We start from the raw sequence: 22,747 nt of genomic DNA on the forward strand, positions 1-22,747 counted from the left end.
GTCACGTGTGGTTTTTGTACCTCGAAAAAATACTTTACTGATCAACTGCCTCCTCAGTCCAAACTGGCACTTGTTTATTTGAGAGATTCTACGTTGTATTTCAAAGCTGGCTCCCTGGTAAAGGAAATCTTCTAACATTTCAGCTTATCAACAGTGAGGTGTGTGCGCTGGCTGATTGGCTAATGTCATCTTCGTGTCCTCTACTTCCAGAGGAGCAGAACTTTTAGCACAATTACTGAAGCTGATATGTATTAATATTGTCTGCTAAGTTGGTTTGCTTAATCCTTTTATACTGCAATCTGTCTTACAGTACGTGATTTTTCAAAAAGTATCGCGCGTTTTGAATTTTCGCAGGTTACGTAAGGCGTTTTTCAATAGGTGCGCTTCAACTTTTTTCCGATAGGGAGGGCGAACGACGCAATATTTTTTATTTTTCGCTTGTCACTTGTAAACTTCATTAGTATACATTTCATCATGGAACGCTACACACTTGAGCAACGATTGCAAATCGTGCAAATCTTTTATGAAAATAATCGTTCTGTTGCTGCTACTTTAAGAGCATTGCGGCCATTTTACGGTCCATTTAACAAGCCACTCACTTTTGGCTCAATGGCTTTGTCAACAAGCAAAATATGCGTTACTGGGCAGAAAGCAATCCACACGTGATTCATGAGGCACCGTTGCATCCCGAAAAAATCACTGTTTGGTGCGGTTTACATGCCGGCGGCGTAATTGGCCCATATTTTTTCGTTGACCAGAACGATCGCCAAGTTACTGTGAATGGAAATCGATACCGCGACATGATAAACGATTATTTTTGGCCGCAATTGAATGGTATGGACTTAGACGACATGTGGTTTCAACAGGACGGGGCCACAAGCCACACAGCACACGCTACAATTGATTTGTTGAAGAGTAAGTTCGATGAGCGCATTATTTCCAGAAATGGACCGGTCGAATGGCCGCCGCGCTCGTGTGATTTGACGCCTCTAGACTATTTTCTTTGGGGTTATGTGAAGTCATTGGTCTACAGTAACAAGCCGGCGACAATTTGTGAGCTCAGAGCCAATATTGAACGCGAAATTGCTGGAATTTCGGCCGATTTATGCAAAAGAGTGGTCGAAAATTGGGTTCAACGATTGGACTTCGTAAAACGTGCACGCGGTGGTCATGCAAAAGAAATCGAATTTCATACTTAAATGTATATGTTCAAACTCGATAATAAAAAAAAAAAAGTTAAAAAAGTCAAACCGTTTGTGTTTTATTCAAAAAAAAAAAGTTGAAGCGCTCTTACTGAAAAACGTTTTATATTCGAATTTCGATTTTTTGTGGCGATATGTTGGTACTCATGTCTCTCACTCAAGCCGACGAGTTCGGACATTTTGAATGTTAGTTAATTATTGACAGCTGCTTTGCTTGCACGTGTTTCGGCTCGTCTTCGATTTTTACCTATTCAAAAAGATGGGTCCAAGAACCTGTATCAAATTTTATGCGAAAAACGAAATTAAGTGCCCGGATGCATTCCGAATGTTGACTGTGTCATGCGGAGAAACTACTTTGGACCAAAGCAAAGTTTATCGGTTGTACAAAATGTTCTCCAAGCTGCTCAATTTCGACCAAAGGGAGCATCGCATGAATATTGCTAATGAGTTGTTGGACTCTGTCCGCGACGACCCAAATTTGCTCCAGAGGGTCATAACTGGTGACGAATCGTGGGTTTATGGTCAAGAGTTCTTGCCACAGGGTTAAACGGTCAATAAGGAATATTACCTGCAAGTTATGCGTAAATTGCGCGAAGAAATCCGCCAGAAACGCCCGAATTTGTGGAAGAACAAAAATTGGCTCTTGCATCACGATAATGCCCCTGCTCACCCATCGTTGCTTGTGCGCGACTTTTTGTCCAAAAACAACACACTAATGATGCCACAACCACCTTATTTCCCAGATCTGGCCCCCTGTGACTTTTTCTTGTTCCCGAAACTGAAGAGGCCCATGAAAGAACGACGCAACACTACGATTGACGAGATAAAGACGGCATCAGAGTAGGAGCTGAACATGATAAAGAAAAATATGATTTGTTTAAGTGCTTCGAAGATTGGAAGAAACGTTGGCACTAGTGCATAATATCGAAAGGGGACAAAATAGATATTAATGAATAAATATTAAATATTTTAAAAAACACAAAATTCGTATTGCCTCGAATGGAGCCTATTTTGAAGGCGACAAAATAAATTTTGGTGATTAAACCAATATTTTGCCTTTTATTGAACAATTCCCGGAACTTTTTTGACAGAATGTATGTAGGTTCGCAGTCGGACATTGTTACAATATTATTTTGTTTGCATTATTTTCGTAATTAAAGTTTGACGACCTCTGACTTCTTACAATAATAGTCCAATTTCTTCGAGGGTATGCGACAGGGCTTCAATGTATAATTGCATAATAAAAGAAAAAAGGGACAGCAATTTTTTTAGGGGTTGATTGTGGAAAGGTGGAACGCGAAAGGACGAAAGGTCGTCGATTTTTATTGCAGTCTCTGTTAGTGAAATTCTAACACTGATTGTGTACCAGTAGTCGTTTCAGGTGTGCGCGGAGCGATCGGGGATGCTGTGTTGAATATGTAAATTAGTTGTAAAAGGATGTGAAATCAGAGAATCCTTTCACTGCGAATTTTGCATGCACAGCACTATTCCTTTCTTTTATACTACGTCAGCGCACATAGAATAAAGAAACCTGACGGCAATGATTTATGAGAAATCGAAGAAAGCATGAAAAGGTCTGACAGTTGATTTATGCTGCGCAAGCGTTTTTTTTTTTCTCTTTCAATAGATCACGAAGCGATCGAATGTCGTAAAAATGTTGCAAAAATTTGCATGAGAATATTTATATGACGGCAACGACCTTCCCATATTATTGAGGCGGCGGTCACAACGCGGCGCATAAAGCAACAATTAGGCGCGCACGGTGCAAACTGTGAAAATTAATATTTTCACAATTGGGCGGCTTTGCACATGCGCAAAAGTCTTGTGGCGTAGTATGCAAATTTATGGCGGGAAACCAAGGGCATTTGTTTAAATAACTTACAACCGGTAGCTGATTGCAGTTGACATTTCGTGGTGATAATTATTAATTGAATTATATTCAAATGTTTTTTTGTATGCTGTGGCTGTTGCGAGTTTACCTGGCGCACCAGTTGGTTCTGCCAATAAATTTCTGCACATGAATTTTGTATTTAACAACATTTTGCACTTACTAAAAAAAGTTTACCAAGCAGTTGAAGAAACCATAATTTCCTGTTCTTTACTACTCTTATCTCGACGTATCTATCAGATACATTTAGTAAATTGGTTACGCTTCTGCGCTGCTTTGTGGACTACAGACTCGTCGTCAGCCTTCCTTGCTGTAATTGGCAGCATAACAGCATGGAATTGCATTTGGCTTATGCATCCTTTCGTTGTTGTAATAAGTAGTTGTTGTTGTTTAGGTTGTGACGCCAAGCACTTGTACGCCATCATTATCGCGTTGATTTATTGGTCATATTTATATGAATAATTACCAAAGAAAGAGCCTCCGCCATATGAATGAGTATCTTCTGCTTCTGCATACGGATATTTACTTCAGCTACTGTCTACCCGCCCATCTTTCTCGACCAAAACGGTTAGTCCGCTTCCGCATACCACATACCGCATACCGCATATGCTATGCCTCGCACAACTTCGGGCTACTTGAGTGCTTGCACTGGCGTCTGGGCGGCTTTAATGGCTTTCGCCGCTTTTCCTACGCCAAGTCAACCAACCATCTTTCCGTCTATGGGACTGAATATTTTTGTCGCTGAGTCTTTTGTATTCATAATATAGCTTTTACGAATATGAGCTTCTGAATGTACATACCCACTTTCAACCCATGCATACGTAGGTATGCATAATAGTGTTTAGTTATTAAAGTGGAATTTTAATTGCTGCCATCATTCTGTTCGTCATCACCACTACGAGTATTCTAGCTGCAACCGCCTGACCGTTGCTTCTGTAATGCGCCTTCAAATGCGAAAATGCGCAGGCGCCACTACGAACCAACGACATTCAAAAGCCGCTCGTAAATATTAACAAATATGCAGTTTTCTATGTCCGATTTAATTTTCATAGCAATTTACTCACATATTAGCGAAATTGTTGTCTGTTAGTTTATATTTTAAAATTTGCAATTGCACGTCGAGGCAAGTGGAAGAATTTAAGTGGTGCATTCTTACTTTGTTTTAAGCAAAAAACAAACACAACTAAAACCAGTTAGATAAATCCCATAAGAAAAAATTAGAAAATATAATATAATAGTTTCTATATGAAATTCGAGAACTTCTGCGCTTAAGCTGGCATGGCAATACTGATAGCTGCGGTATCTTGCATTTGGTTTTTTGATATGGTGAGTCTTTTATGACACCAATTACCAATTTATTGAGAGGCTAAATCACGTTGAATAACCATAAAATTATGATCACCTGTGTTTCTACCCGTAGCTGCTGAAGAAGTTGCCAGATCAGTATTTGCATGCTGAAAAATAAGAGGAAGACAGTAAGTTACCTAAGAAGTTAGATCAAATTCGTTAGATTCGTTTATTTACATCGAATAATTAAGTTTATGCTACTCCTTTTATTCAACTGTTATTAAACTTACCTCCTATTTTGGGTCATGATTTGACTTTTGAATCTTATTTTGGCTCCACTCTTCAATATAAACGATGGTCGAAGGTTAATTTTATTGAGAAAGTCAGTACTTCTTTAATTGTGTATTAAAGGAGAGGAGAGCCAATACTGCGGGATGCAAGCTGTCATACTCGTACCAGTACTAATTGGTTTAAACCTGCCTAAACATGTGTTCACAGGTACTCTCACTAGTCACTACCGACAGCGAGGTCATCTGTGTAGATTCGGAAATGGTGTAACGACACTAACGACTCTTGTCGATTATACGGTTTGTCTGCAGAGGTACCATAACCCCACTCAAGAAGAAAGTAATCTTCTCGGCGTGGTATATCTGGAAGATACACTCAGCCCATCTGGATAAGGTATTGTGCGGGGTCTTTTAGTGGATTTGCATACCTTTCTTTCATATGCGCCTATTTATCTTTATATTAATATTATTACGAGGGGAGCTAGCATTGCGACCTGAATGATTTAAGGTACCGTACCACTCTATCCAAATTCATCAAATTGAGTTATGTTGAATTGTGTTTTTTTTTTTGTTTGCGAAAAGATGACTATCGGTGAATTTTTTTGCACAAGAGTTAATAATCAACAAACTTTACTTACTTTACTTTTTGCACAGAAACCTTAAGGGGTTGATACATTTAGAAGACCGAAGAAAAGCGAATTTTCCAGAATTTTTTCTGAGAAAACTTTTAAATTTATTGATCTAAAAATTTTTTACAAATATTGTGTTATCTTTCAACTGTATTTTAAGACTTAGTATTAGTAAAAATATTTATTTGGAAAGGAGCTACAGCTGATCTCTGGCTCTCGGTGATCACTATATCTCTAAACTGGAACCTCTGAGATTAAAATACCAAACAGATTTCGTTAAAGTAATGTTAAATTTAGTAATTAATCGAAGGAATACGCAAAATAAATTTTTTTGACAGAATGGCGGTTTCTCAAAAAAAAAAACGATTTTAGCCCAAAATTTCTGCCTCAAAATGTTTATAAAAAAATATTTATAGGTCTGCCTGGGTTGGATCCTTTTTTCTGGTTCCTGGTCCTTGTGGTATTCAAGCCTCTACATCCAAAATATAAATTAAGTATATATAAATCAAATATATATATTTGTATGTATATAAACACGCAACCAATTAAAGTAATAAACCTTCATTCGCAGTCTTCGGGAAGGGGCTGTTATTGTTGCTCGAATGCTGCACCTTGAATATGTAGATTCGCCTTGGTTTGGTCAACCGAAGTAAAATTGTGAGAGTAACTTCGGCTTCTTCGGGCACAGAATTTGTCCTCATTGACCATCAGACCCTCTTTACTTCTTTATACAGTTTCGCGGTTGTTAAAGCCGATGGTGTCAATATCATCGGCATTCGCCAACAATTGTACGCTCTCATAAAATATTGTGCCTGAGCGATTAAGTTCTGCGCCTCGTACGAATCAGGTAAAATAAATCACACGACAGCAAGTTACCTTTTCTGAAACCTCGTTTGGTATCAAACGGCTCGGAGAGGTCCTTCCCAATTCTGACGGCCCAGCTGGTATTGAGCAGCGTCATTAGTCGAATTAGTTTTGCGGGACCAAATTCAGCCATCGCAGCAGATAGGCAACTCATTTTCGTGTTGTCGAATGCAGTTTTGAAATCGACAAAAGGTTGGTGTGTGTCGATTATCCTTTCATAGGTCTTTTCCAAGATTTGGTATATTGTGAATATCTGGTCGATGGTGGACCTTCCAGGTCGAAAGCCACACTGATAAGGTCCAATTAGTTGGTTGACGGTGGGCTTCAGCCTTTCACACAATATGCTCGCTAGAACCTTATACGCGATATTTGGAAGACTAATCCGGCGATAATTGGCATAGAATGCAGGATTCTCCTTCTTATGGAATGGGCAGAGCACACTTAAGTTCCAAGCGGCAGGCATGCTTTCATCTGATTATATTTTGCATAGAAGCTGATGCATTCACCTTACCAGCTCCTCGCCATTATGTTTGAATAGCTCAACGGGCAGTCCTTCGGCTCCCGCGTTACACAAATTTCAGCGATCGTTAAAGTGACGGGATCTCTTATAATTCGCTCATGTCCAGATACCGTAAAAGATCGTGGAAAGTAAGGTTGGCAATCAGTTACCTGAATACAACCGTGTTTCACACTCAATGGAAATTTTTAACACTTCAGTAGGGGAATTCATGAACATATTTCAAAGATGTTCGTATTGCTATGTTTACCTAACCATAATTATAACGAATTTTCTTTTTGTTCGTTTCATAACAAATATCGATAAGACAATATAAACTGTTTTGGTTACCAAGTTGCATCCGCAAATTAGGCCACTCGCTAACGAGACGAGGCGGTTAACTCAGACGAGAAGACTAGAATAAGTGGTTTAAATTTAAACAGCGAAAAAAACCAGAATATGTCTTTCGAATATTTGGCTTATTGTTTATCGTATGACGAGGAGGTAGTGAGCTCTCAAACAGTGGACTGGTATTTGCTACAGTATGTAGACAACCCTTCCCATTTGGCTGTATTGGCTGTAGATGAGTTCCAAAAACTAGTCCGGCCAACTAAACACTTGAGTGAGGATTTAATTCATAATCTCAGATTGGCAGTTAAAGCTGCAAAAAAATTTTTGATTGCCTTGCTCGGCTGTCGCACGGCTTCTAATTAAAAGTGTTTCTTCCTAACGCAATATAGAAAAAGCGTTAAGTAAACATTAATTTTAAATATATAGTTATTTTATTTTACTTATTTTGCGCAAATATATTTGAAAAAACTTTCAAAGTTGAATTTCACAGCTTGGCTAGTAAAGGGCTTTCCAACAACAGGTGTTATTTTGAATTTGATTGCGTTATCGAGAGATGATTAACGATTTTTTAAGGCCGTTTATTTTCAACAAGACGGCGCTACGTGCCAAACAAGCAACGAAACCATTGATCTTTTACGGGAAAAGTTTCCGGACCGTGATATCTCTCGAAGAGGTGATCACAATTGGCCACCGAGATCTTGTGATTGAACACCTTGTGACTCATTTCTTTGGGACCACGTGAAAGAGAAGGTATACGCCAACAGCCCAGGGTCGATTCAAGACCTCGAAGATGGAATTCGTGAGGCGATCGAGGATATAGGGCTGCCACTTTGCAGTTCGATTATGGAAAATTTCATGAAAATGATATTGTTCTGTAAGCGTGGTCGTGATAGTCATTTGCTTAATGTTATTTTCCCCTATTAGCGGCATACCTTCATCTTTATAATGAAATAAACATCCGATGATTTATATTAAAAAATAGCATTTTTCTTTAAGTATCAAAATAGCACCTCTTATTGGTAAACCCTTTAGTTATTTTATTTTACTTTGCGCAATTTTATTTGAAAAAACTTTCAAAGTTGAATTTCACAGCTTGGCTAGTATATAAACGCTATTCGTCTTCGCGTTAATCGCTGATTTTGATATTTAATTTGACAAAGATGCAACTCTGTAACAGTTTGAATACATATAAGAGTAGGCTTAGATAACATAAGAATTGAATTGTGAATTGATGGATAGTTACTGCAAACGGCAAACATTGTAGACAAAAATAAAAATTTTCCCATCGTTTAGAGTTAGCGAATTACATTACTGTACTACCATCTATACTATAAAGGTGAATGTCTGTACGTTGTCCGCGCATCACTACGAAACGACAACACCAAATGACGTCAACATTTTTATACATTCATATTTTCACCCAATGAAGGTTATAGGCATGTTTTTATGATGGAACTCCCTTCCCACAGCCCCCAGGCCGCGCCACCACTCTCATTCGTAACTAATAATCAAATATTTGCTTAAATTTAATCTAAAAAATATTAGTTTTTCCTATTTCCCACTATTTATAGCACACTCTAGACTTAATAATCCGCATAAGCTGTTCAACTATGTCCCAAATGCAAAGTTCAAAAACGGTTTGAGATAGAAAACTAATAAAAATAATTTTGCTTGATATTTTTCTGACTGGTTGTTTTGATTTAATTCAACGAGGCATAGCAACGGATGCCGGGTATAGTAATAATATATTATGGTTATTAATAAAAAGATATTTTCTATGAAATTATTGTTTGTAATTATTTTATATACATATCCTAAATCCTTCAAAACTACTCCTACGCGAGCGGGGCCGCGGGTTAAAGCTAGTAATAAATATATTAAACAAATGTGGAACCAAATATTGAAGGAATGTGATTTTAAAAATAGTCTCAATTATCGCAATTTTCTATTATAATAAACTTCAAACGATTTCGTTTATATTAGATATTAGCAACATTTTCTACCTTTATATCATATTATAAGTACGTTACTTACTATGCTTGCACACACATACAAATGAACATATGCATACATACACATACTAGTACATACACATCCTATGCTATGCTATGTATTCGTATGTAACTCCTCTAATTTGTGATATTTGCATAAAAATGTCACAATCTGAATTTGTTTTTGAGCAACATACAAATGCGTGGAAAACATGTGGCTGTGCACTAGTGTGGGTGCATTCGAATATGTAAGTGGGTGTGTCTATGACAATATTCGCATAGGTAGAATGCTGAACTTAATATTGTATGCAAAAACCTTCTACTTTGGCGTTTCATTCTGTACTTCGAAAGATGTTAACATGATTTATTGAAAGCAAAGAAACCATCTCAAACAGGGTGTTGCCGTGTAAATCAATTTAAATATGTTTAATTTTGTTTTTAGAAACGAGTAATGATAACAGCACCGCAACAAGTTGACATTTCTGTACCAATAAAATGCACTTTTGAAAATAAGCTTTATAAAAGGGTAAGTTGCATACTTCTTTAACTTTTTTCAATTTTCTTCAACAGCCTCAAATATTTTATAAATTTTGACTTATCGATACGATACATTTGGCCGAGCTCCTTCTCCTCTTTGTGGTGTGCGTCTTGATGTTGTTCTACAAATGGAGGGACCTACAGTTTCAAGCCGACTCCGAACGGCAGATATTTTTATGAGGAGCTTTTTCATAGCAGAAATACACTCGGAGGTTGGCCATTGCTTGCCGAGGGGCAACTCCTATTAGAAATAGCGGAAAACGTTTTCTTCATTTGGTGTTTCACCAACCTATTCGGCTACGGCGGCCGCCCCTGCGTTAATCTGATTATAGAGGTAAAAAAATCATGTTAACATTTCAATAGTGGACTTTGCCTATTCCATTTGCGTCGAGGGGCATAAAAACGTAGGGGAAGTGATTTTTTGGTCTTGAATAAAATAAAAATGTATTTATTTCATTTCAAGCGATATTTCTTTTCATCACAAAAATAAATGCTTAGGGGGACAGAAAAGAACTATTTAAAGAAATATCTCTATAATACCTACAACTATGTACTATAACATGGAATCGAACATTACATAAAATCCCGAAATCTTCTGGAATTACATAAAATAGTCTCCCGAAGCTCAAGTGAAGTAAGTTCTTAAATATAATTTTGTTGATGAAGAACTTGATCACCCATGTGACTTTTCTTCTCACGTATTTAATGCCTTGAATTTTGCAGCTTTATGTCTTTCTGCTGAAGATACAGTATTAGTAATGTTTTACCTAAACTGAAATCTTTCCTTTAAACTGATGCTGATAGACTTTCAGCAGTTACTATAAAAAATTGTCCAGCCTTAGTCTATCCCCTGAAAGTAATATTCAACAAATCTTTATGGTCGTGGAGTTTCATTGACGCATGGAAACTCTCTTCCATTACGCTCTTCTTTAGGAGTGGCAAAAAAAAATTAGGTTAGAAATTATATAGCTATTTCAAAGTTAGCGACAATTTCTAAAATATTTGAACTCGAGGTTAACGCAAAACTTAGCTTTGCGGTTAAATCTTTAATTAACAGATCTAACAAATAAAAGATCTAGAGTATCTAATTGGGCTATTTTTAGTTAATACTGTATTGATCTTTGACTTTCTCGGCTGGTTTCCAGGTCGACTATATAAGTATCAACAGTGACTTTTCGAAAACCTTGGACAAATTTAAATTAATTAAAAAAGTAGCTTGTTTTTACCTTCATTCTGTTTTAGTGCAATGGATAAACTCTTATTTGTGTTGTAACAAATAATGGTATTTCATCCACTCCCTTTGCTGCGATGGTACTTCGTAAAGTTCTTATTTGTGTTATTCATTAATGATATCCAAAGCTATTTCTTATTTGCTAAATTTTTGCTTTATGCTGATGACCTTAAGATCGTTTCAGTGATTAGGACTCAAGAGGATGGCATTAGTCTTCAAGCCGATATTGAGAGGCTTTACTTGTGGTGCCAGAAATTATGCCTTTCGCTGAAATTGCCCAAGTGCTTTAAAATGTCTTACTCTTAAACACCTAACATTTTGCATACTGGGTACAGAATCTCGACTTTTTGCTTCAGAGTGTTAGTGAGTTTGAGGACCTCGACGCTGTCTTTGATAACAAATTTTCCTTTAATGGCTAAACTCTAGAATATACCTGTTCAATTTCTCGATAAATTCGAGTACGGCTGCTTTAATGAGCAACTGATCAGCTGCGTCTGGTAACTTTTCCTTGTAGTGTCCTTCACCTGGTCGGATTTTCGAGGCTTTGTTAAATATAAATTTTCTATTAGTTTGCATTTCTGATTGTTAACTATTCATTACATAATATTTTAATAAATATGCGTTTTTCTACCACTTTGACCTCTAAGCAATTTTTAAAGAAATTTTTTTGTAGGCCCTCAAATACTTTTGAATGTCGTAAAGTTTCTAGAAATCGGTCCTATGATATAAAATTTATTACAAACAACGCATATTTAGTTATAGTTAACTATTTGAAACCAAGTTGCATGTAGATCAATCTGGTGAAAGTTTACACATTTTCGATTGCCGATTATTAAAAAATTTTCGCTAAAACGGCTATTTTGTTTGTCAACCGTTGAAAAGTAGGCGATAGATGGAACATTTACCGTTGTTGTAGACTACAAAATAAAAAATTCCAAAATTTTTAAAAACATACGAAAATTGAATTAAAAACATCATGCCTATCTTGAAAATGGCGGATACCATTTTGACCAGTTTATAACATTTGTGTCCATTGAGGCAACTGAGATTTTGAAGTTGCGTGGATTTTTACGCATCCTTTCCATACAAAATACGCAACACCAGTAAAAATATAATTTAAATAGTACTTATATTGGCGTTAAAAATGTTTTCGTGCAGTTCACTTTAACTTATATCCTTATAGTCATATAAAAGTGTTCCGTTAACGCGATTACACTGCACTTTAAATTTATTTATGTAGATTTGCTTAAATTTTATATACACATTTTTAGATGACGCATTTTGCGATCGCAACGATTTGCCTTCAGATTTGTCACATCAATAACAACCAGAACATAAACTGAAGCCGATTTAAGTTTTGATGCTCAGATCCATCTACATATGTAACTAGGTATAAAAGCAGATCAAGATAATTCTCCATTTCTTATATTTTATAATTTCTTACCGTCACGTTTTCTTTAGACAGGTTTCTTACAAACCACCCTGTACTTCTTATAAGAACACCGGCGTATCGAGGTGCTCATATACACGTGCGTCAAATTCATTATCATACCACATCCCAACCGCACAGAAGGCAAAGGATAAACAGAAAAACAAAAACCAGAATAGCAGCGAGGACAGCTAATATACAATTTGCATATATTTATCCATCAAATTGATGGATGCTACTCCAAATATAAGCTACATGCACATCGTAACATACATACAGTTGAACTCGTCAGAGGCCGAGGCTTAGAGGTGGAACAGAAGGATCCTCTAACACAATGTACCATGTCGATTATGCGTGTACATACATATAAGTATGTAAGTCGGTGTGCCAAAGCATCATAAAGCAGGTGTGGTTATATTTTCAACTAATGTTGTTTTGCTCCTCTCTTCTGCTCTTGCATACTCCATTTGCATTCAATTTACTTACTATGTAGCCTAGAGGAGTATTTACATATGTATATTACATATATTATGTGTATATATATGTGGAAAGTGCGCAAGGTGTATTGAGACAGAAAATATATTTAAGGGACGTTACCTTAGAACTTCTGATTTCAAAATTTCAATTCTTATTTTTAAGTTTTATGTATTAAGTTTTATAATATAATATAAAATAGTAAGACTCTTCATTTATTTAAGAACCAGCATTAGCACCGATAATAATGTCAGTCCTGAAATCCAACAGAAAATCTCTCTACAACAAGTACTACTTTAGACTAAGTCGACAATCGAGTAGTAAAGTCTCCTCTCGATGGACAAAACTAGCACTTGATAAGTTTCTTATCATACCCATTGTATTATAAGGCGCAGAAACTTAGACAATGACATCAGCCGATGAGGCGTCCCTCGGAATATTTGAAAGCGAGATTCTGCAGAAAATTTTTGGACATTTGCACCTTGGTGACGGCGAGTATTGTAGACGATGGAATAATGAGCTGTATGAGCTTTACAGCAATGTAGACATAGTGGAGCGAATAAAGATCCAGCGGCTTCGTTGGTTGGATCATGTCGTCCGAATGAGTACAAACGCTACAGCTCTGAAAGTTTTCGGTGTGATAGGGGGTGGTAGCAGAGGAAAAGGAAGGCCTCTGCTGCGTTGGAAAGATCAGGTGGAGTAGGACTTGGCTTCACTTGGTATTTTCCTCCAATTTTTGGTGTGCCTCTTCATGTTATTTCCACAAATTATATTGGTCTATAAAATTTAACAACAGCCAAAAGTCTGCAAAAATGCTTAATGAAATTTCAATATGTCTGTATTCTGTTCCTTGACTCTTATATTTTAAGAAGTGGCAGTTGTTTCTTCAACGTCTTTTCTTCGTCAGTTCAGAACCACTATTAGATTCCACAGGCGATAGCGTAAACAGCTGCGTGATATTAAGCCCTCCAGGCTTAATTTTTTTAATGCGCTAACAGATTTTCGGTAAAATTTTTTCTTTGGTGTACAGTAAACATTTAACAAAGTGCATTCATCACAGCACTCTTTCATGACTCGAATCAGCGTCTTATTGCATCGTAAACCGAAGTCGACTCACGGGATCCCGGTCGTAAGGAGCGAGGTTGACTATTTTGTCCCTATCTATTCGACTTAAAGTTTACCACGCTCTAATAGAGCTTGTGTTGAACCAACAGTTTGTTATTACCTAAGCTTATTCTTGTAGGGCTGCTTCCACTTTGACTGCTTCGACTTAATGCTTAATGGATATTATATGATAAAGTGGTAGTATCCTGTATGAAAAATTTGATTAAATAGATTCTTCAGCATACTGCACTACGATAACTTTGCTTCTAAAAAAAATCACAATAAACGCACAAAATCGAAAAAGTCTTATGTTGTTTTATTATAATGGACTATGAATAAGTTCGTGCGGTTTTTTTTCGAAATTTGAAACTTTATTGACGTAAAATGGTTACAAATTTAATATTCAAAATATTGTCCATCGCTTACTACTACTTTTTCCCATCTTTCTGGCAATTCACGGATTCCCTTTGTGAAAAATTCGGTCGGTTTTGCCGCAATCCACGAATCGATCCATTTTTTGACTTCATCGTAATTACGGAAGTGCTGGTCAGCCAGGCCATGTTGCATCGATCGGAAGAGATAGTAATCGGATGGCGCAAGGTCTGGACTATACGGCGGGTGGGGTAGGACATCCCATTTGAGCGTTTCTAAGTATGTTTTGACCACTTGTGCAACATGTGGCCGAGCATTGTCATGTTGCAAAATAACTTTGTCGTGTCTATCGGCGTATTGCGGCCGTTTTTCTCGCAGTGCTCGGCTCAAACGCATCAATTGTCGTCGGTAGACATCCCCCGTAATCGTTTCATTCGGTTTCAGTAGCTCATAATACACAACACCCAGCTGGTCCCACCAGATACACAGCATAACCTTCAGGCCATGAATATTCTGCGCCGACGTCGATGTTGAAGCATGGCCAGGGTATCCATACGTTGCCCGACGTTTTGGATTGTCGTAATGGACCCACTTTTCATCGCCAGTCACAATTCGATGCAAAAAACCCTTTCTTTTGTGCCGTTGAAGCAGTTGTTCGCATGCCATAAAACGGCGTTCAACGTCTCTTGGCTTCAATTCATACGGCACCCAATGGCCTACCTTTCGGATCATTCCCATGGCTTTTAAACGTTTGGAAATGGTTGATTGATCAACTCCCAAAGTTTTTGCAACCTCTTCTTGCGTTTGAGCCGGATCTTGATCGAGCAATTCCTCCAATTCGGTATCCATGAACTTTGGCGGCGCACCCTCGCGTTCTTCGTCTTCCAAGCCAAAATCACCACTTTTAAAGCGTGCAAACCACTTCTGGCACGTTCGCTCAGATAGAGCATGCTCACCATAAACTTCCACCAAGATACGATGACTTTCGGCTGCTTTTTTCTTCATATTAAAATAATGAAGAAGAATTCCCCGCAAAAACACATTATTTGGCACGAAATTCGACATTTTCAAGTGTGGTAAAAATATTGTTGTTTACGCTTCAAATAAAAAACTTATACTGACGTTTGTGCCTTACGACAGTAGCTCTCCAATGAATGTTTGGAAATGTGGATCGATGGAATAATAATCAAGTTACGCCATCTGTTGTAAAACCGAAACGAACTTATTCATAGTCCTATTAAAATCTTCAAATCCATCCAGAGTATACATGTATTCTTACGCTTGAGCAAATTTCCAATGTTTCATTTTATATATTTTATCATTTGGATGTGAGATAACAAAATTTTCTATTTCATCATAAAAAATATATGAATGGCAATTTAGAGAATTTTGTGCTGTTCGCTCTACAATTTTCATTCTTTTTGATACCGTACGAGTATTATTAGTTCTTTGTTGTTGTTGGTTTTACCCTCTACGCTACTTTGTAAGGGATGGTTTCCACTATGTATATGCAAATTTCGAGTATACTCGTTGAAAACCCGTCCGCCTCCCGTCCGTGCGTTTAGCGAATCATCGATTTTCTAGCTGCAAAAATGTATAAAGCATCCAAAATTTTATTGCTTGCGATAAGAAACGTTTGCCAGCTTTGCTGAACCCAGAGAATTTAAATTTTATAATATGAAAGAAAATGCTACTGAATTTATGCGTTTTTTATTAGCATACTTACATGTCACTGTAATATATTCTTCTAATAAAATCAAACACATTTTTTTATTGAATTTTCTAATAAATAAAAATAATTTTTTTTTTATTTCTGTAATAAATTCAACTAATTTTAATAATAAAATATGTATTTATTAAATAAATATTTGAATCATGTATTTGTAGTTGGAATGAATTTCTCTATACCAGATCCTTAAAATACATTGACGTTCTAAAAATTGAATAAAATTATGAACGAAAATTGTCATTGTTATTAAATAAATTATTTCAGTGACGTAACAGCCTCGGCTTGGTTCACCACCTATCAACCCAAGTTTCCATGATCAATATTGCGGGAGTTATATGAAATCCCCTTAAGATGTAAGACTGCTCTAGAATTTTGGAAATATCGATATTTTGGACTCAATCAAGAATTAAAATTAAATTAAAACAAACATTCTGTTGTTCTAATGAAGAAAAATATTATTTTAGCTCCTGGAAAGTGCTCGCTATATGTATTTAAATACTTTTTGCCGAAACCATTTTTTAAAAGGCGCCTTCGCTTGGCAAACTGCTAACAAAATTTACAAAAGATTACATTCATCTGGAAGCACTTAATGAGTATTAGCAAGGCCGCGTTCATACCGGGAAAGGTTTGTTGCTTGAACACAGTACTAGTGATGCTGGTGTTCTAGCAAAGCCTTTTATGATTTCGTTCTTCTCAATGTTACTGTTAACTGTAGAAACTAAAAACACTAAATATTGAGTTGGAATCAACGGGGTTGACGTGTGTGAATGGATGGGCAACACCTAAAGAGAAGTCTGAGTGTTGAATCCACAAAAGTCTGCCTGTATGAACGCGGTCTAATGAAACTTTCTTGAAATAGAGTTAGCAGCAATGAAAATAATGAATTATACCAGTTTAATGAGGTATAACAATACTCGCTAGCGGCGAATCTAGTTGAATAACTTTGTTGTAGTTTTCATATGCAAATTTTCCGTTAAGTGAGCAGAGCCCAGAGATGGCGAGCAGAGAAGTAGCGAATCGAAGGCGCCTTAAAATTTTTGTTTACTATTCCAGCTCTGACCATTTATCCCAAAACTGGCCGCCGGTTTTTAACAGGACGGTTCTTAACATAGCTAAAACGACTGAAGGCTCGATTACTCATCTTACTGCGCCGATTGTTGTACTTTTTGTGGCAAGGCCCTTGCGTAAAGTTATACACATCTTCATTTCCAGCCCACAAAAGCTTATAATCATAGCTCTGTAACCGAAATTACGGTACTAGCAAGATTTTAGAAAGAAAAAATTTGAGCCGATCCAGCCTTTGATCTAAAATCTACACGTGTGAGCTCCCCTATCTCCAGATGCAGCAGTTTTATTTATTCCCATAGGCGTGGAGATAAAAATGCCCAACATATGCATAAATATGTGACGCAAAATTAATCACCCTATCGGAAAATTTATAATTTTGCAAATGGCGTCGTACGTCAATCATATTTGACACTTGTGAACTAGAACGCTGCAGTATACAAACAGACAAGCAATGGAGCGGGTGAAGGTCAAAACAAATACTTCCATCACTCACATTTTTTATTTGGGAAAGAAGTTGTTCAAAAGCAAAATTGGATTAATTTTGCGCCATTTACTTATGCATTTGTAAGAATGTGCCACCAAGGTCGCTTTCAATGAATATTTATTTATCTGTATTTTTTATCCTGATTATTCCAGTAGGTTCATTAACATAACCAGCATCATTTTTCCTCTCTTAATTTACAAGTTTGTATGTATGTATATATGTATGTATGCACGTATATAAATTAACCTTACCTTCCTTACCGCCATCAGCTGTTGCTATCACTGGTGTCCAAAAACGCGAATTTGCTGATGAAAATAAAAACGCGTAAAAACACTGATAGGGAAAAGTGAAAGAAAGTAAAATTAAGGCGAGCGCAGCTTTTTAAGTAACAACAACAATAATGTGGTAGTGCAACGTCATGAAAATGGGACTGAAAATAAATGAATGAATAAGCAAATGAGAATGGCAATGAAAATGAAAATGAGAGCACGTCGCAATGGCGCGATAATTGCGGTCCTAACAGTCAGGAATCTGAGGTGTGGGTGCAAGTATCATACATACATTTACAGTACATATGTATATGTGTGCGTGTGCGTGTCAATGCTGCCGCATGATGCTGCTTTTGTCGTTTTGGTCATATTGTAGTTTAAAACTCCTTCAGTTGCTCAATTAGCGCATAAGTTGCATGATTTGGAAATGCCAAAATAACTTTTAATGAAAGTCATGTTTCGATGAAAGTGATCTGAAAATATCAAAAGTATTGAACTATTTTAAAGTAATCCGAAAGTCTTAAAAATATATGTGAATTTTTGTTAAGATCAAGTAAAAAATACCAAATTGGTTTGTAAATCCCAAAAAAAAAATATATACATATATATAATGTGGCTTTCAGTAAGGTTACCACATCCTTCAATGAGCACATCAGCAGCTCGCATTTAACAATGCTTGAACTTTGTTAGACACTTTGTCAAACCTATAGGGCGATTGGTGAGTTCTGGTGATGATGTGATACCAATGGATTATTTTCTGTAGGAATGCATACCGTTTTTTAAGATTTCCTACCAGAGTATAATTTTTTTCTCCTACTAGATTGCTAGAACAGAGTGAATTTGTTTGGTTTTGTCAATATCACTAAATAAAAGTACATACCACCCGTAACTCACAAAATGTATCATCCTAACACTCCAAATCTAGCAAAACTACAAAGCTAATCCAACTTGGTTCCCTTAAGGTTGAATGTATTATCTTATCCAAAAATTCAATTCAGTAACTTGCAGGATCAGTGCTTCCTTAAATACATATATGAAGAAACTGCACGAATTCTGCTTTAGACGGCCTGTCTTATGTTTTATTACTAAGTGTGAAATTTTTCGGACTTTTTTATATTACACCCTTTTTGGGTGTTTGACCGAGCTCTTTCTCCTATTTGTGGCGCGCGTCTTGATGTTATTTCACAAATGGAGGGGCCTACAGTTTTAAGCCGACTCCGAACGGCAGATATTTTTATGAGGAGCTTTTCCATGGCAGAAATTCACTCGGAGGCTTGCCATTGACTGTCGAGGGGTGGCCGCTAATAGAAAAAAACTTTTCTTCATTTTGTTTTTTCACCGAAATTCGAACCTAGTTTCTCTTCAAATTCTGAATGGTACTCACGCACCAACCTACTCGGCTACGGCGGCCGATGGTGTCTCTAGATGTGGCCTAAAATAAAAATGTAACTTACATAAATTGCTACAATGTAGCTTAGGGTTTTGAGGATATTCAGAAACGTCACACTCACCAGTGGATGTGGTTTCTTACTTATACTTTCAACTTATGTTTCAATATAGTAATTAGATGTGAGTGATTCTTATTCTTTTTGAATAATTTTGATATCCCGTATCCGTTTATTGAGTTAGGATCGCCCGCATACTAATGAATGTACGTGCTTCAATAATCACATATTTTACATTTTATTGGACAATTTAAGGCTAATGGTGATTAATTAGAAAACTAATTTTTATTTGATATAAGAAATATATATTTTATTTAATACAAACAGATATGCACAGTTTTACTTTGCCTATCAAGAAGAAGTTTTAAAAGAGAATATTAGGATATAAAAAGCATTGAAAACGTAATTCCAATTTTCTATTGCCCTTTGGTGAACTGGACCAAATTTAATTTTTTTGTATCATTTGTCAGTGACTGACTTATACCCTATTGCAGTCCTCCTCTCAGTAGTTTTAATGTCACCTGCTAAATACTGGGCGCACCCAGATAACTTACCAATAAAGAAATATATGTGTAGATGAGATAATAGCTGTATTCTTCTTACATTCGACCTGTAAACTTACACTATTAAATTTAGCGAATAACGTGGAAAGCAACAACACAAAATATCCTACTCTAGTTGGTATTATAAAAAGAATGGGTTTATGCATGACTAACTTTCGGTAGTTAATTTATTATTTCGAAAGCTGGATATGAAGACAATGGCCAACCTCCGAGTGTATTTTTGCCATGAAAAAAGCTCCTTATAAAAAATTATCTGCCGTTCGGAGTATATTTAAAACTGTGGAACAATACTAAATAGGAAGAGAAGCTTGGTCAAACACCCAACAATGGTTATAACAAATTATATAAATACATATCGCTCATTTACTGCAATAGTCTCATAATCAAAACAAAAAAAAATAGATAGGTACGCAGAAATTGTCAGAGGTACTTCTTTTATGCTGCTTAAATATTTAGGCGATATCTATTAGCAGTTCCTCATCGGATGAAAATAAGTCTTTACTTTTAAGACTTAAGACATTGTAAATTGAAAATTTCAAGAAGACGTAGAGAAAATTTTGGTTTTTTGTGTTATGGCACTGCAGAAATAAATGAGTGAAATACAAATACAAAAACATTATGAAAAAGAGGCTATTGTGAATGAGCTCCTGAAAAGTACTACGGAAATGTCTGCTAAAACTCAAACTGTCGGATACATACCATATAGTTTAAACCCGGGGCGCATTTGTACGATAGCGATAGCAGTAGAATAGCTCGTTTGTATTTTCTTTCTTGCAACTCGGTAATTTGAATGACAAAGTGGTCTACTTTTTTTGTTCGTTTGTTTTGTTTTTCTTTGTTGGTTTGATTGTTTGCACTGTGACTAAAATTTTGCCACTCGGACTGCCAAATTACAAAAAAAAAAGGAAATTTGGGGTTTATACTACTGCTGTCACTTTGTATGAACTCGTCTTGAATAAAACGAAACGTCAAACTACTGGATACACAAATACGAAAACGAGAATGGAGCAACTTTAAGTAAATTCAAAATATAACCGATTTCGTGTGTTCTTTTTCCAACCCGGGTGCTAAAGAATACAACAATTAGAATAAAGGGTGGCTCTAATAGTCATAAGAGTCCATATGTACATACACTTCAAACTTTTCAGTAAGGCTTTAGACCAGAAATTTTATTGCCCTTGTCAAACATTTATTTACTATAAGCCGATTTTTGAGAACGAAATTAATACTCAATATATTTTCGCTGATTATAGAAGCAATTGCCGAGCACTACTTTTAAAATGCTCCTTATATTGTAGCATTGCAGTAAACGTGGAACTCCATATATAAAGTGTTGCATTTTCCGAATCCTTACTGTTACGTTTTACGATATTCAATATTCAAAGTTTATGATAACATATGCACGAATATATGTATGTACTATGTGAAACAATGGAAGTAATATATGTAATATAATCGATATAATTTGTCATCAACACTTTCGAATCTCACCACAAAATTATTCAACACTTAACTCCGAATACATATGTATGTAAACGTAAAGCACATTATCATCACACATTTTCACCGCAAAATTTCACTAAAACTTTTCTTTAGCCAAAAAGCATCCGGATTATATGTACCAGCCGCAGTCACACACTTTGCACACTGCCCGAGTTCATTGGCCTACCTTGAACTCGAAACCCAGTTTCATTTAATTACAACTGTTGCTTAATTGTTTTGGCGGTGAGGAGCAGAGCAGAGCAACAAGCCAAAGTAAGGAAATCGTTCGGACTACCTCACTGCACATTACGTCATTAAATCTGGCAAAGAAAACACTACGAAATTGTATATCACATCGAATGTGACTGTGTATGTACATAAGGGTACATATTTGTATGTGTGGGTATACCAAAAAATTGTATGCCCTGCTCTTTGTTTCATTATGGCGCATACATACATGTGCACATGCAGCACAAGTCTATTAATTTGTTTTTTCGTTCCATTTTCATGTCATTCCAATAGTAATTATGCCTACCCATCCTCGACTGAGCTACCTGAGTGTGACAATCAACAACAAATACTCTGCTCAATTTCATTACGATTTTGGAGCACTACCTCTCTCTCTCCCTTTCCAGTTAACACAAATCAATATACATTCCTATTTAACTAGCGCAATGTGAGTGAACGAAATAACTGCGTATCCTTGATGTTTATCGAAGTAGAACAAAAACAGTTCGTTCTTAAAGCAGAATGGCTTTTTGTTCGTTTGGTGGTGTGAGCAAATCCTTGAGCATGCGTATTGGCTGGTTTTACGCCGCCAGCAGAATTCCCCTGCGAATAGTGAAGAGAGCAAAGTGAAACTGAGGTGGTCGACTGAGCGTTGGAAAGAGCAACGAAAAATGCAAGAATGACGAAATGTACGATGACTAAATGTGTCGATATTAAAATACTGGATAATGCCTGGTGCTGGAGGATATGCTGATTTTCGACTACAACAACTCCAGCAACGATAAACAACATGCAACAACGCCATAGGGGATGTAACGCGAATAATAAAGAGACGAAGAAGAATAATAGGAACTCAGCGTAGTCAGACGAAGGAGAAGAAGTAGAAGTAGACAAAACAACAAAATGAAACGGGGTTAACTGCGGTTGCTGTGAATCGAAGTTGCTAAGTTGCTTGATTGCAAAGGATGCGAAGGATGTTTTCGCTGATGGATGGGCGAATGGATAGTTGCGTAAAAGGAAGAATGAGCCAACGGATGGATGGTTGGATGGCTGGATATGCGATTGCCACAATAATGGTACACTACTAAATGGTACTTCTAGGACCGTTGTCGGTTGCGGGTTGCAGCGGGTAGCACGCACCATCACATGGCGTTAGCTTGACGGTGTGCACCGATACGAGTAGTGGCGACTATGTCGGTTTGTACTATATTTTAAACGTGTATACGGGTATGCACATATCTGCTTTTCGTTTTGCGAATCGAAATTCCAATTTGCATATTTTGATATTCTGCTCGTTTTACTTCACCCGAAAGAATATATTCACAGACACATTTTGG

This window comes from Anastrepha ludens, chromosome 4 (assembly GCF_028408465.1).
Source record: "Anastrepha ludens isolate Willacy chromosome 4, idAnaLude1.1, whole genome shotgun sequence".
In the NCBI taxonomy this organism is placed as follows: domain Eukaryota; kingdom Metazoa; phylum Arthropoda; class Insecta; order Diptera; family Tephritidae; genus Anastrepha; species Anastrepha ludens.